The sequence below is a fragment of the Rattus norvegicus genome, chromosome 6 (assembly GCF_036323735.1).
Source record: "Rattus norvegicus strain BN/NHsdMcwi chromosome 6, GRCr8, whole genome shotgun sequence".
NCBI classification, from domain to species: Eukaryota; Metazoa; Chordata; class Mammalia; order Rodentia; family Muridae; genus Rattus; species Rattus norvegicus.
Genome location: NC_086024.1, coordinates 54,741,379 through 54,757,860, shown reverse-complemented (window position 1 = coordinate 54,757,860; position 16,482 = coordinate 54,741,379). Strand labels below are relative to the sequence as shown.

At 39.4% G+C, this 16,482-nt stretch overlaps 1 pseudogene; it reads left to right on the top strand.

Annotated features, from left to right (window-relative positions):
- The first annotated feature begins 15,736 nt into the window (after positions 1 to 15,736).
- Nxt2-ps1 (nuclear transport factor 2-like export factor 2, pseudogene 1) lies at positions 15,737 to 16,259 on the top strand (annotated as a pseudogene).
- Positions 16,260 to 16,482: the final 223 nt, after the last annotated feature.

Below are 16,482 nucleotides of genomic sequence, written 5' to 3'. Positions count from 1 at the left end.
GAATAATCTCATCTATGGACCAGTGAAGTTGACTGACTTTCCCAGATTGACTTAGGCAGGTAAAAATAGGAAAAGCATCCTTTAGCAATCTACCACTAATTTCTTGGCTACTTTTGCTGGCAAATTAAATACACGTCTAGGTATTTGGGGGTGCTTTGGTCTCATAAAGATAAGAGCTAACTTGGCTCCATTTCATCCCTTCAGTTAAGGCAGCAAGACATCCCTTACTTTCAGCTGCTTCTATCTAGTACATGCTAGGAGGACCACACCTCTCTATGTCAAGTCATCTTAGATGTGGTTCTGGTCTCATCCCTTTTACCAACTTCCCATATCATGAATTAGCCCTGAGAGGTTATTTTCAATTTCTCTTTAACTTAGTCTCATGGGCTTAATTATTTTCCAAAGTAAATCCCAAAAGTGCAACAAACTTTAAAGCCGTTTAAATTGTTAAGAGTAAAGTGTCATTGTGGAGGCCAAGGGACCCTTCAATGGAAGGAGGAGCATGTAAAAAGAAGAACTGGAGATAATATTGTCACTCTGGCCTTTGTTCCTTCGGTGTATGTAGGGCAGGTGTTCTTGGCTCCCTTGATGGGCATGTGTCCTCATTATCCTTCTTTCTTCCAGAAGGAGATCTTACTTTGTATTCAATAAATATTTCCTGAAAAATTTGGGTTCTTCCCTGGAAGTACTTGAGAATGACAGTAATTATCATCCTCATGTCTTCTTCTAAAGAGGACCCAAGCTATAAATCTAGAACAATGTGAAGAATGCTTCCTTTTAGATGTTAAGTGCCCACTGGCCTTTTCATATAATGTTAGAAATTCATCAAATGGCAGAACCAATGGGCCAGGGCCAAGAAAACTAAGCAAGTCTCTCTAAATAGTTGCAGTATCCCCACTGTCATTTCCTATGGTGCAAAAGAAGCACATACCCATGGTCATGGCCAGTTCAAGCAATGGCCTGGGGTTGGTTGAGAATATTTTGCCATGAAATCTAGTGGGGGAACATCCAAAGGGGCATTACCCATGTCTGGCTGCTATGATTTAAGGACTACAAGTAGGAAATATTCTTTGAGAAAATTATTGTCTTATTACAGTCATCAAATTGTAATAGGGTGAAAGGTAGGGAAGATGGCTCAGTGGGCAAAGGTGCTTGCCACCAAACCTAATGGCCTAAGTTTGATTCTTGAAAGCCAAATCCTAAGTAAGAACCAACCCTTACAAGTTTTCATCTGAACCATGCTGTGTGCATACATGCATGAGTATGGGAGCCTGTGTAAGAAACCTGTAAATTTGCAGGCAACTATAGATAAGTATATATAATAAGTATATATATATAATAAGTATAGTATGCAAAGCTCTTCCCACAAGGTGGCCTTCAAGACAGAATTGCATAAGCTATGATAAATGAACTCACTTGAAAGCAAGAACATGAGTAGAATGCCCTCTCCTGTCCAAATTATCTCTGGGGGAAAGGAATATTATTAAAAGGAATATTCTCAGCTCTTTTCACTTGGCTAAAGACAATAAAACTTAACAGCACAGATATTCCCTCACCATACTTGTATTTGATGAAGCTAACTGTAAATACCACTTCATGCTTAGCTTGTTTTAATAGTAAAAAATACCTGCTTTCTTCACACTGCTCTTGAGCTCAAAAGTCTAGACTGCTATGTTTTTCCCACACACAGATCTTTGGAGTATATCCATCAATTCTCAAGGCTTAGCCTCAAGATCAAAGGATGGATCAACACATGAACATTCGAGCACACGCACACACACTAAATAAATGTAATAAAAATGCCAAAGATAATACTAGGGTAGAAAAGAATGGGCATCATCTCATGGCAGGGGAGAGTGTTTTATGCAGAAATAAAATTTTTGCTTGAATAAAATAAAAATTGTATTATTTTGTAGTGTACATGATAGCAGCAATAGAGTCTTCAAAACATCAAACATGGTCATCCTAACCTTCAAGGCAGAAGGAAGGGATCATCCAGTTAATTCTAGCACCAACTCTCAGCTAAATCTTTCTAGTAGGTCAACAGCTTAGTGGAAAACCACTATAGAAAGGATATTGGGTGGGTTGAAGAACAGCTGAAAAATAAAAATAAAAAAATCAAAGTCCTAGTCCCCTGTCCCTGAGAACAGTGACTTATTTGGGAATAGGATATTGACAGAATAGTTAAGGGTCATAAAATAAGATTGTTGTCTGTATAGGACAAGCCCTAAGTCTAGTTATGAGTATACTTTCAAGAGAAAGGAGCAGATTTAACATAGGGATACAATGGGGGAGATTATGGTGCACCAGAAGCAGCCATTGGCATTCTGCCTTCATAAGTGTATACCAGGGACTGCCAGCAGCCACCATAGTCTAGAAAGCACACTCAAAGCAGAACCTTCCTCAGAGACTTCAGAAAGAACTCCCCCAGCTGATCCTTAGACTTTAGACTCTGACCATCCCCACCCCAAGAACTGAAAGAACCAATGCTTGATCTTTTAAGCCATTCTGTTTATGATCATTTCTCATGTATTGCAGCAAACCTAAGAAATCAACACAGCCCTTTGGATGTGTACATAAAAGTCAACGGAAAGTGGCACATAGAAAGTAGCACTTCCTCAGGTTATAGGAACCTGTTTTTTTTTTGTTGTTGTTGTTGTTGTTGTTGTTGTTGTTGTTGTCATTTTAGTTTTAGGACATAAATGTATTGAAAGAAGGACCAAGCAAATATATTTACATTTTAGGATTCTTTTTTCCTGAAATCTCTATGAAATTAAAGTGCTGGGTCAAAGAAAAGATATTTACATATACCCTTGAAGAAAATATCATAGGATCCCTGAATAAGGGGAACCAGGGTTTTGTTTACAGACAACTCCTGAGAAACCTCCTTGGGCAACACTTGGATAGTATCAATCAGGGTTTGTCCTCTAAAATACCGTCTATGAGGGAGAAGGGAGGATGCTCCTCCCTCCACAGGATAGCGCATAGGGTAGAAAAGGAATTTATGCTGGGAGAGGTGAAAAGGAGGCAGGCTTTATCCAGAAGACCCCAGGGCAGTGTTGGAATGTAGCTTGGTTTGGTATCATTTATCTTACTTGCATCAGGCAGTTGGCATCAGACTGAAATGCAAGTCAGACAGTTACTGAGGCCAGTGGAGGCGTGGCCATGAAGGCAAAGCTCTGTGGAACTGATCAGCAGGTGGGAGGATCACTGACGCACTTTTGCTTGATAGTTGTTGGAACAGAACAATACTTAGTCACAATTCTGGGCAATAGCAGCCATGTTGGATGCTAGTTCATCAATTAAGTAACAGCTGTTTCTAAGAGGGATATCCCAACACTGACCATTAAAAAGCAAGTGCAGGAACACTGCTATGTGCTACCCTAAGAAAATCATCTGCATCCCTTAATTACATGGACTGATTTGAAGTTGGCTGTGACTATAGCTAATGAAGCCTAGGGTCAGAGGCCCAGGATGAGTAAATATACTTGTCAACTTGATTGAATTGAGAAATGCTTAGGGTGCTGGTGAGGGATATCCTCTGCTGTGTCTGCGTAGGCATTTCCAGAGAAGAACCACTCTGAATGTGGGTAACATCACCCCATGGCTCGGTTAGGTACAGGACGGAATCAAAAGGGAATGTAGAGTGCTAGCATTCTCCCTTCTGTGCTTGCTAGTCAGTCATGATGTTAGCCAGCAGCCTTATGGAGCATAAAGTCATCTCACCTGTCCTGTCTTCCCCACCACAAAGGCCTTTCACCTTCTCACACCATTAGTCAAAAGTAAATCCTTCTCCTAAGCTGTTTCTTACTTGGTATTTTATCATCACAGTGAGGAAAGTAACTCACTCACAGGGGGCTATTATTTCAACATCATATTCTATCCTAAACATCTACCTGACCACCCCAATGACAATTCCAAATCCCAACTACATAGGCAAAGCCTGGGGTGACCTCCCACTTTATATACTGTCAATCTGAGCCTTGGGATGTTAGCTCTGTAGTGGCTGGTTCTATTCACTGCAATTTAATGGTCAGCTGACTGGCAGATGTTGTAAGACACCCAACTTGTGGAGGAAAACAGTAGAAGCCAATTTAGTCTCCTTATCTGTCTAACTTTCAACTCTCATTCACCAACTAGGGCTAAGATTCATATTGCCTCCTTTCAATCCTCTGGGAGCATAAATCTAGAATCTCTTGTTCTTTCTAAAGTAGTTTTCTAACTAAAATCGTGTTAAGAATACCAGCAGCTTGAACTAGAGAGATAGCCTAGCGGTTAAAAGAATACCAGCAGCTCTCCTGATGATCTCTTAAACAAGCACTTAGAACTTTAAGGCTATTTTGAAGTACTTTCTGACTTTCTGACCTTTTCTGCCCTGTTTGGCAAGGTATGGTCTTACTTAGAAATGGCTCCAGCATTTAGTGTTTTCTAAGAAGTCTGCCATCATGATAGAATGCACTAGCTAACATATCATTTATTTTTAGACTAGAAAAAATCTGACTTAAGTGATAGCAAGGAGTCTTTGTCTTCTTTGTCTTGGTTTGGAGTTGCTTTTTTATACTCTTAGGCTAATATTTTTTTTCTTTCCTCCAGGTAGGATTTCTACTTTATCAAACATTTTTTAGCTCCAAGTATTTCTTGACTCCTCACACCAAAGTAGTCCCTAAAACTGTTCCCATATGCAAATTTTTGGGACATTTATATTGCTTTAGTTGCTTTTGTTTTCTGGGTACTGGGTATTGAACCCAAGGACTTGTACACGTATAAGCGAATACTCTACAGTCGCTCAGCTATACCCACACACATTCATTAAATTGTCCACATTAGACTTGGACTCACTCTGTAGTCCAGGCAGGCTTTGAAATTGTCATTCTCCTGCTTTGGCCTGCTGCGTAGATGGGATTACAGGTGTGTACCACCAGGATTGACTTATACTGTGCTCTTATGTTATGGGAGGAAAGGGAGTATCCTTGGTGGGGGGAGGAGAGAAACACAAAAAAGGAACAAAAATTACTTGAGAGTGCTTTGAATCTGAACAATTGCTTAAAAATGCACTTCTGTGATTTAAAAAAAATGTTCATTCTCTACAAACATGAATCATATTTATTTAGACTCCCATTCCTGAGTGAGAATTTATCGGCCTTTAAAAATCATCTACTATGCAACATACTGTGGTAATGGGGCAGAAACATATGCTTTCACTGTCTGAGATTTCTTTTAAAGCAGAAGACACTCACCTTTGCACTTCCTTCTCTTGACTCACTTCCTGTCTTTCTCCAGTCTCACCCACCAACTGGGAAACTAGCCTAATCAACTTCTCTTCCCACATAGGTTTCACAACCACAGATTCAATCAAGGAGCAAGCATTCATAAAAATACTGCATTCATACAGAATACAGGCACACTTTTTACATCATTATCCCCAAAATAATATGGTACAAAACTATTTACACAGCAGTGTAAGTAATCTAGAGATGGGTCAAAGTACACAAGAGGATTTTTTAAATTATACATAAATACTACCGGTGGAGATAAGAGACTTGAACATCCAAAGATTTGAGTACCCACAGAGGTCTAAAAACAAATATCTACAAGTACTAAAGGGTATTAACTTCCTATTACTGCCATTACATATTGCTGTCAATTTAGTGATTTGAAACAGCATGTGGTTTGGGGTGTCATAAGTCTGAAACAACTTATATTGAGGCAAAAACTAAAGTGTCAGCAGGCATTTGTTCTTTCTGGAGGATCCAAGGGACAATATATTTCCTTGCCTGTTTCAGCATCTAGGCTACCAGAATTCTTTGTCTGGTTGTTGTTCCTTCCATCTGTAAAACACATGACTTCAACTTGTGCATTTAAGGGCCCATCTCATTCTTCTACCTTTGACTCTTCTGCCTCCCTTGGATAAGGGCCCTACTGAGTGCACCTGGCTTGTCTTGGTGATCTATAAACATCTCTAGTCTTAAGATCCGGCCAACTCTGTGTCCTGAAGTTTTCCAGTAGAGAAATATTCTATGCATTTCCTCCTTCCACTGAAGAGTCATGATGAGCTAACCAGTGCTCATCCTTCAGTCTTTCTTCACCTACACCCTAACCATATGTGTGACTTTGGAAAGAAGGTCATTGTAAGTACGTCAGGTAAGCTGAGATGATGTCATGTTGAGTGAATATGGGCCCCTGGTCCCATATGACTGGTGTCTTTGCAGACAGAAATGTTGACCCTGAGACATACAGGAAGAAGGCCCTGAAACAACAGAGGTGAAGCATGGAATGACACAGCTGCAAGGCAAAGAGGTAAAGACCAACTGATAGTCAGAGGCCAGGAAAGGGCTGCAAAGTGGCATCTTAGAAGTTTCAGAGGGAAGCATAGCCCTGTAAACAGCTTGGTTTCAGGCCTTTAGTTTCCAGAACTGTAGAAAGACAACTTCCTATTGTCTTCAGCTGTCAGTTATGGTGCTCTGTCTTGACAGTCCCAGGAACTAATCAGATGTGTGGGTAATGAGATTATTCTGTTCATGTTCTACATTTTTCACAGAGGAAATTTGACTAGCTGGTCCACCCCTAAGAACTTTCTTAGTTCTACTTATAAGACACAAGTTTTTTTGTTTTGGTTTGGTCTGGTTTTTGGTTTTTGGTTTTTAGTTTGTTTGTTTGTTTGGTTGGTGGGTTGGTTTTTGGTTTTTGGTTTTTTTGCAGATTATTGCCCATAAAGGAGTTTTAATCCAGCAACATGGGTGCGTTGGCTGCTCTGGCAAGGATTACATCCAAAGATATTTTAGGTCTATGTGGTCTGACTGAAGTATAGACATGCCCTTAGTACACATCTTTAATCCCTAACAATGAAAGTAAGATTAGTTTGTAGAAGGAAGCAGCCATATTTGTGGGTTATGTCTAATTAAGGGACAGACAAAATGACAAAACAAAGAAGTATTTGACAGAATGAGTCAGAGAGAGAACACACCCAACTCTAACAAGAACAGCACAGGAAAGAAAGGTTACTTAAGAGCTATGGGGGGTGCTGTTTTATTGAGACAGTTTTACAGAGGCAGTTTGCAGGCGAACAGATTGCCAGAGTTAGTTTGAGGCCAAGCAGAGCAATGCAGTGAGAAACTGAGAGAAGGCAGTCTGAATCAGTCAGCTTGGAGAGGCGTTTTGAGCCAGAGCACTTGAGCTAAACCAGCCAGCCAGAATTTAGAAACAATTAGAAGGGGTGAGCTTATTCAGCAGTAAGCCTCCAGGACAAAAACTGCACTTACAATTTACTGTGCCTGGGGCTTCTTTGGTTGAGAACATCTCCTAACATCTAAGCAATCAAAAGATGTATTAATCAGGAATTAGAAAGTATTGTAAGAGAGTCAATGTTTTCAAATTCCCAGACTAATAAGTACACAGTGTTTGGGTTTGTTTGTTTGTTTCTGACAAACTTTAAAATACAATAACCAAGTGCTGCTTTTTAACTATATGAGCATAGTAATGAGAGAGGGCACTTCTCTGAGAAACAGTTCCAAGTGGGGATGTGGTAATTACTAACATCTGTTAATGTTATCAGCAATGAGACTTCACATGAATTCAATTTCAATTCAAAGGTAACTAAGCAGTTCATCACTGAGAAGACCCCCCACAAATAAGAAACACTAAGCACTGATGTAAATTCACAAGCACATTTTAATTGAATATTTTGATTTTGTGAAAAGCATGTACAGGGTTCTATAATATTCCTCTCTCAATATATATCTTTTAGCTTAGCATCAAATTGTTGATGAATGACTTCAAATTCAAGTTTAAGTGAAAGCACCTCAATTTTTCAATTGAAAGGAATTTTGAACTAAGGAACTTTCCTTTGCCTCTGTAGTAAGATCCAACAGACAGACAACTTATCAAAAACAAAGACTAACATGTGATTTCTATATACCACACTATGAACCTGTATGCAGATTCCACTTTATGTTTTAATTTCTCCATTGGCAACACTGGAAATAAAGAAGTCATCCAAACATTCAAATGACTCTAATTGTTGTAATGACTTTACCACAGCCTAAGTTTGTCATGAGAATTCTAGTTGGACTGGTAGTTTCAGGTAGGATTCATAAGGAAATGCTAGCAAGCCTGCATCAAAACTAATTTCCAAAGATTATCAGGATTAGTCATGGCTGAAGACAGTTCTCAAAAACATTGACTTAATCCTGAAATCAAAACATCATAACCCAACTTCAGCTTTATTACATGGTTAATGATAAAAATCCATAGACTATCTGCCTATAACACTGTAAAAAAGCACAGACTCTAAACATCTTAAATTACTTACAGATTTACAAATTCACCTACCACAGGTTTTTGTTGTCTCATGTATGTCTACTGCCACTCAGTTTGTCATAGCAATTTCACCTCAAATTGTTCTAAATTCACTGTTGGGTTTTTTCAATTTCTTTAAAAAATATTCTTACTTCTAGTGGCTCCATGCAGGCTAATTAGAAATGTCAACTCTCTAATAACTTCCAAACTAGCTCCAAGTCCCCAAATAGATACACTGTGGGCAGTTTCAGTAAAGTCTATGAGTAAAGTCTGGTCAAGAGATGACAGTCACTCTAAGTCATTTTTTTTCTCTTAATTACTTTTAATCCTATGTTCAGTGACCTCAATGCCCAACAACTAAGTTTATTTTCTCTTGACAGCTCTCTAGCTATTGCTCTCAATGCAACTTAGTCAAGTTGTTATTGTCAAATAGCTTTCCTTGCTTGACTAGTGAAGAACTACTCCCAAATTTTTTGGTTACAAATGTTTTGTTTTTGTGAAGAAATTTTGCCATAATGAGAAATCTATTTTAAAATTTCCTAATCATTGCTTTCCCATGAACAGGGAATTTTGGCATCATTATTTAGTCTAGTTATATTGATAGATACTATAGGGTTTTACACAATGTTGTCAGTAACCATCACAAAACAGTTTATACACATTTGTACCTGAAAATGTGATATTTAATATACAGTTTCCTTTTTTTGTCTTTCCTTGGTGCCTTAATAGATTTACGGATTTCATTAATAAGTAACCAGTAAAATAAAATAAAAAGAGGGGAGGGGAGAAGAACATCAGAGAGTTGGGAATGAGAGATGGAAGGAAGAGAAAAAGAGGGACAAGGAAGAATGGGGAGGCAGGACGAATCACTGGTGAATTCCAGCAGCATCTTGAGTGATATCCTCATGCCAAGCCACAGTGCAGAATGATGAAAGTACCATACAGCTTGTGTCTCCACCACTCATTTCTGCCGTTCTAGTTTGAAACCGGCAGCTGTAAACAGAAGATTTCTTTCTGACCAACTCTTTACTAACAATATTGTTATTGTAATTGTTTGCCAACAATTACTACTAGCCCCCAAATCCCATGGATGGTTCTTTTAAAAGGTGTAAACCACTGGACATGTGGGCACACACCTCTAAGCCTGTCACTTGAGAGATAGAAAAAGGAGACTACAAGTTCAAACAAAGCCTGGTCTGCTAACCAGGTCCAGAATCCAGGTTCTCTAGCTACATAGCAAAACCCCATCTCCATCCCCTTCTCCAACAACAAGAACAACAAAAAGTTCTAAGATACATTAGTTGTCAGGTTTGGGGAATGGCAAGAGAGGTTGGCTAACTGGGGTAATGACAAGAATATTCCGGAGTAGCAGAATCATCTCTCTCATAATGATGGGGACAGCCTCAAGAAGCTTTAACCACTAAAGAGGGTGGGCATCCCTAGGGGCAAATCTCCTCTACTTGATCTCAGCTAAAATATTTGGAGAACACTGAACATATCCAGAGATGTTCCTGGTCCATCAATTTTATGAATTGATAAGTCCAAAGGGAGGTCCAGATGTGTTCTTGCCTACTGTTTTAACCTCTCAAACATGTGTCCCATAATCTTCAACTATATCCTCAAAACAGTGTCCACCACACAGTTTTCCTTTTGGAGATATGAACTTGAACTAAGCATACTTAAGAATGCAATTCTTAACTGAGCATGCTCATGGATGTATTCTTAACTGAGCATGCTCAGGGATGTATTCTTAACTGAGAGTGTTTGGGAATGTACCCACCTCTCAAGTGCCCTTTTACTATGGACAGATTTCTCTCAGGTTTCCTTTGTTCAAGGTGATCATTGTCTTGTAAATAATTCCTTTGCTCTTCTTAGTTCCAATAGATAAAAAAATTCCAGCTCTTTTATTTCTTGGCTGTGTTTGTTTGGGGTCCTGCATTCACCAAGATGAGATACCAATCATTTAGCTACAGATTGACAACTTAGGTTGAGACATCCTTCTCAAAGCCACTGGGGATTCGTTGCTCAACTCCTAACAAGACAGGCAAGGAAGTCGAGTAGCATGTCCCAAGCTGACCCCATACTCTGGAAAGGAAGCCTGAGCCGGTGAAGAAGCATCTTCTTAGGGCCTGACTCACTGGTTCTGCTGTGTCATCAGGCTTCTCTGAGAACTTGGCAGATATTCCAAACCTTTTGTTCAGAGTTTCTTGAAACCAATGAACAATGCTGAACTCTTGAGTCAGCTAATAGTCACCATAACAGAGCCAATAGGACAGAAAAGTGCTCAAGGCCAGCCATGGACCCAACACTGCATTTTAATCTTGAGGTCTGGGGGTGAGGGTGATTGTGTAGAACTTGTACTGGGGCGACAACACACACACACACACACACACACACACACACACACACACAGACACACAGACACACACACACACACACACAAGAGTTGGTTTTTTTTTTTTAATTGAGGTTGCTGACAGGAGTGTGGGTGAAGGGTTACTTAAAGGAGCAAGGATGACTCAAAAGTAATTGCGTCACCCAAAAGCCCACCCTAACACAGCGATGACTCACAAATCCTGCAGCCCTGGAGCAATCTTTGTTACTTACCAGCAACACAACTGGGCCAAGAATCTCTGCTTAGCTGCTCAGCTGATCAGAGTGTCCCCTGCCCCCAGCCTTCCCCTACAAATGTTTATGATGTCTGTAAGTTGGCAGGAGGAGAGTATAGATCATATTTCAACTTTCCTAGACTTGTGCAGTTTGTTTTCTTCTGAGTTTCATGATCGCCCTCCTTCCAAGTAGGAGAGAATGGTTCCATTGGGAGGAAATGATTGTACAATAAAGGCAAAAGGCAGTCTTTGTGAGCTGCCAGTAGGCCAGAAACTGTGGCCTCCATCTTGGGAAGAGAGATCTGACATAAAAGGCTTCAGAAAGGGGTTGGGGATTTAGCTCAGTAGTAGAGTGCTTGCCTAGGAAGCACAAGGCCCTGGGTTCGGTCCCCAGCTCTGAAAAAAAAGAACCAAAAAAAAAAAGGCTTCAGAAAAATTCTAATTAGTTAAGAGAAATTGAAGTACTGGTTGCCAGTAGTTTCAAGTTTGGGGTTTGGGAAACCTCTACTCAGGAAGTTTGAATAAGGACAAGCAGCTCTGATAGGCAGGATAGGGTCCTCCCAGATCAGTTTTTATTTTCTGGAGCCCACGGGTGGTTAGTGAGACACTATCAATGCTGTAAAAATGCCAGATCCAAAATCTTTAACTGTATAAATAGTGATATCTAATTTTAACTGGGCTTTTTGAAAATATGTTGTTCATCCTGGAGGAGAGTTGCTTCTGTTAATATCAGATTGTGACTCTTCACCAAAAGACATAGACACACATACACATCTCTTCAGGGCTGATGAATAACTTCTTGTGACCTATGACTGATCTCCTTGGACTCCAAAGTATGAACTGATTGACCATTTAAAAATCCATTATGAAAGCAGCATCCATTTTATGCTGTTTCCATCTCTAATGTATATATCATTAGACACTCAGCTTACAGCAAGCCCAAAGCCAATATCAACTTAAATGGAGAGAAAATCAAAGCCACCCCTCTAAAATCAGGAACAGCACAGGCTGCCCACTTCTCTCCATATACCTATTCAATAGAGTACTGAAAGTCTTATCTAAAGCAATATGACAACTAAAGGACATCAAGGGGATACAAATTGGAAGGGAAGAAGTAAAAATATCTATATTTGCAAATGATATAATAGTGGTCCTAAACATTCTACCAGAAAATTCTTCCAACTGATAACACTTTTAGCAAAGTAGCTGGACACAAAATTAACTCACAAAAATCAGTAGCCCTCCTATATACAAATGACAAATAGATTGAGAATGAAATTAGGGAAATAATGCTTTCCATAATAGCCTCAAATAATAAATATTGTTGGGTAACTTTAACCAAGTAAAGGCCTTAGATGATTTTAAAAAGAACTTCAAGACACTGGAGAAAGAAACTGAAGAAGATATCAGAAGATGGAAAGATTTCCCATGGTCATGGAATGGTAGGATTACTGTGATAAAAATGGCCTTCCTACTAAAAGCAATCTACAGATCCAATGCAATGCCCACACAATTTTTTACAGATCTTGAAAGGACAATTTCTAGCATCATGTGAAATAAAAAAAAAAAAACCAAACACCAAAAACAAAAACAGGATAACTCAAACTATCCTGAATAGTAAAAGAACTGCAGGAGGCATCACCATCTTTGATTTCAATATAAAATACTAAAGGCACCATAGTATTAGCATAAAAATAGACATGTTGATCAAAGGAAGCAAACTGAAGGTTCAGATATAAATCCCACACCCACACACATCTGATTTTTTATTAAGAAGCCAGAAACGCACATGGAGGGCACAGCACCTTCAACAAATGGGACTGGTCAACTGGACTTCTGAGAGTTAACAACGCATATAGACCCAGACTTACCAATCACTCCACACAAAACTCAACCATAAATGGATCCAAGATCTCTACTTAAACTGGACATACTTTATAAAAGTAAAGTGAAAGAGTAGAAGTGAAAGGGAAAAATATCCTGAACTCATTGGCGAAGAGGAAACTCTTTCTGAACCAAACAGTGTTAGCATGGGAACCAAGATCAGCAATTAATAAATAGGATCTCATAAAACTAAAAAGCTCCTGCACTGCAAAGGACACTGTCATTTGGCCACAGCAGTCTACACATCCAATAGAGAACTAATATCATATGTATGTATGTGTGTATGTATGTATGTATGTATGTATGTATGTATGTATGTATGTATGTATAAACACTACATATGGGGACCTTGATGGACTTCTACAGAAGCTGGCCTGGGCCCTACCAGATCATAGGCCTGACCAACTCAGCTACCTATGCCCAGATCCAATACTTTTGAGCCAGCCTACTCCAAAATTTACCACATCTACAGATGCTAGAAGTACAACAGCCTGAAGCCATGTTGATATCCAAGTCTTCGTTGCCACTGAGGGTCATGTCTGGCTTTGTAGTCCGTGGTCTGGGTTACAACTGAAGACCATGTGGGTGTCCATAGTCTGTTCTGCAGCCTGAATCTATCTATCTATATTTATGTTCATGAACTCTGCTGCCTATGTGGGCTGTAATGATGAGAGTGGCCTGTGCTGTCACATAAGGCCATGGTGATGCCTGGGTTCTGACTGGCATAGAGGGCAACATATGGGTCCGGGATCTTACTATGGCAAAGTGCCATGTTGATGACTGTGGTCTGTGCTGATACTGAAGAGCATGCTGATATCCAGCGTGTATGCTGACACCAAAGATTATGTGGATGTCTGTGGTCCCTGTAGTCTTTAGAACCATGTATAAGACCATGATTCATGCTCCTACTAAATACAAAGGGCAAAGAAACTACATTTACCATCATATTCATGGCTACAGACTCACAGTTGAGAAAGAGTGACATAGAAGGCTCTTTTGACCACCTCTATGTCTACCTCACTCTACCTCCCCAAAAAGTAACAACCTAGACAGAAAGTCACCACAGAAAACTCTTTAAAACTGTGATAAAGATGCTGAAGTGTAATTTCCCACAATCTAGGGCTTCTTGTAAGGATTCAGGTGGGGAAGGATTCAGACATTTTAAGAGGCTGGTGATCAGTGTTTGACCATGTTCCATTGAGTATGTGGACAACAGAAATTAAACTTGTTTCTCCTCTTCCTCTTCTTCCTCCTCCTCTTCTTTTCTTCATTTCTTCTTCATTTCTTTTTTCTTCTTCATTTCTTTTCGTCTTTTTCCTCTTCCTCCTTTCCAAAGGGGTAGGAGTGTACCACAAGGGTAGGGGGCTAGACCTGGGATGACTGGAAAATGGTGTCCTCAGGATTCATGTTGTGAAATTCCCAAATAAATAACCCAATTAAAATTGGATATAGATCTAAACAGAATCTCAAAAGAGGAAAGTCAAGAGGGTCAAAACCACTTAGAAATGTTCAACATCTTTAGTCGTCAAGGAAATGCAATCAAAACTACTTTGAAATTGCATCATACACCAGTCAGAATGTAAGATCAATAAAACAAGTGACAGCTCGTGCTGGCAAGCATATGGAGTCAGCAGAACACTCATCCATTGCTGGAGGGAGTGCAAGTTTATACAACCCTATGGCAAACTGTATGGCAGGTTCCCATCTATCCCAAGATCCAGCTCTACCCCTCAAATGCCCCTTAATTTTAACTGTCTCTCTCCTATTCCCTTCCCCAAACTTGTTCCTCCTGTTCTAGCTCCTTCTCCATCCATCCATAACTATCTGTTCTATTTCCCTTTCCTAATAAGATTTGTCTGTACTTTCTAGGCCCTTATTCTATAGCTTCCAAAAAATAAGGTCTTTTCTATCAACATGATCAAAACTCATGAACTCACAGAGACTGAGGCAGCATGCGCAGAGCCTGCATGGGTAAGCACTACATCTTCTGTCTACAAATATTATTATTTCCAGTTTAGTGAGGTCCCTGAGTGTGAGCCCAAATGGGTCTTTGATTGTTGTGTCTTCTATGTTGTCTTATCCAACTCTGTTGTATTAGTTTATGTTTTATCTATTATATTTTATTACATTTTATCTTTATTCCTTAGAATTATTCATCTTCTTTAGAATTATTGTTCCTTAGAAACCTATTTTGTTTTCTAATGAGCAACAGATTGGAAGTGGAGGAGAAGGGAGGTAGAGAGGAACAGAGAGGAGTACAGGAAGGGAAATCATAATCAGGATATATTATGTGAGAAAAAACCTATTTTCTTATAAAAGGAAAAAATATATTTTAAAAAAGAGTTTAAAAGTTCCACTAATGAATGTAAATGTGTTTGAAGTAATTTCAAGACTAAACCATGTTTTTAATAAGAAAATATAAGAAACAAATGTTCTTTCACTGAATAAAATAATGATTTTGTCTAATTTAAAGTCTTATTTAAGTCTTCTTTCAAAATAAAAATTTAAGGAGATATATCAAAATAAGTATCAAAAGAATGTCTGTGAGGTAGTAGATAAAATATAAAGGAAGCTGTAATCATGAAGTCGCAGATTTTGGTGAGGAAAAAAATTGTGAGACAACGTCTCACTATGTAACCCTGGCCATCCTCGAACTCCTTATGTAGACGCTAGGCTGGTACGGAACTCACAGAGTTCCCCATGCCTCTGCATTCTGAGTACTGGTATTAAAAGTATTTGCCACTACATGTGTCAATGAAAGAAAAATGTTTAAGAATTTCATATCAGCTACTTCCGGGGGACAATGGGCGGGTTGAATATTCTGTGCCTTTGGCGAGGTTCATTTTGTTGCTAAACATTTCATCCTTCGCAGCCAAAAGACCCAGAAGAGTGAGGATGCGCTGACACCTCAGGTGCCAGGGCCGGCGCAGACCATTTCCAGCTCCCCGATGGCCATGGCTGTGGGTTTTAAAATGTATGTGGATCAGGCATGTAAGCTGCTGAGGAACTTGTCAATATTTACTATGAGACAATGGACAAAAGATGACATGCACTTGTCAGGCTGTGTTTGAACAAGGCCACTCTAATCTGGAATGGAAATGTTGTCACAGGGCTGGAAGCCCTTGCTAATTTTTTTGAGACGTTGCCTTCCAGAGAATTCCAGATCAATATGTTAGCTTGCCAACCAGTTCATGAGCAAACTACCAAGTGCCAGACTACAGTGCTTGTCGTGACCAGTGGAGTCGTGAAGTTTGAGGGAAACAACACTTCTTTAACCAGAACTTCCTGCTGACTGAGCAGAGCACTCCTAACAGCACGCCGTGGAAGACTGCAAGTGATTGCTTCCGTTTTCAAGATTGGGCTAGTATTTAAAGGAGCAAAAGCCCATTCTATTGGTCCATTAGTTCCAGCAAGAGAAGTTTAATGTGAATTAATATATTTCATTGCAAAAGTACTATAAACTTACGTGTATGTACTAAAACTAAATGTATGCATTTTTTTTATTCCTAGCAGCGTCTTTGCTAGATCAGCTGCCAGTTTGGATTATTGCCCTTAAGAGGTTTAAAGATAGTTTTTTACATGCCTTATGCATATATTCCACTACTGATACTCTCAAGGTAATATTAAACACAATCTAGGTACTAAGATACTCACTGTGAACCCGATCTCTTGCACAAATGGAGTCCTCTTTGTA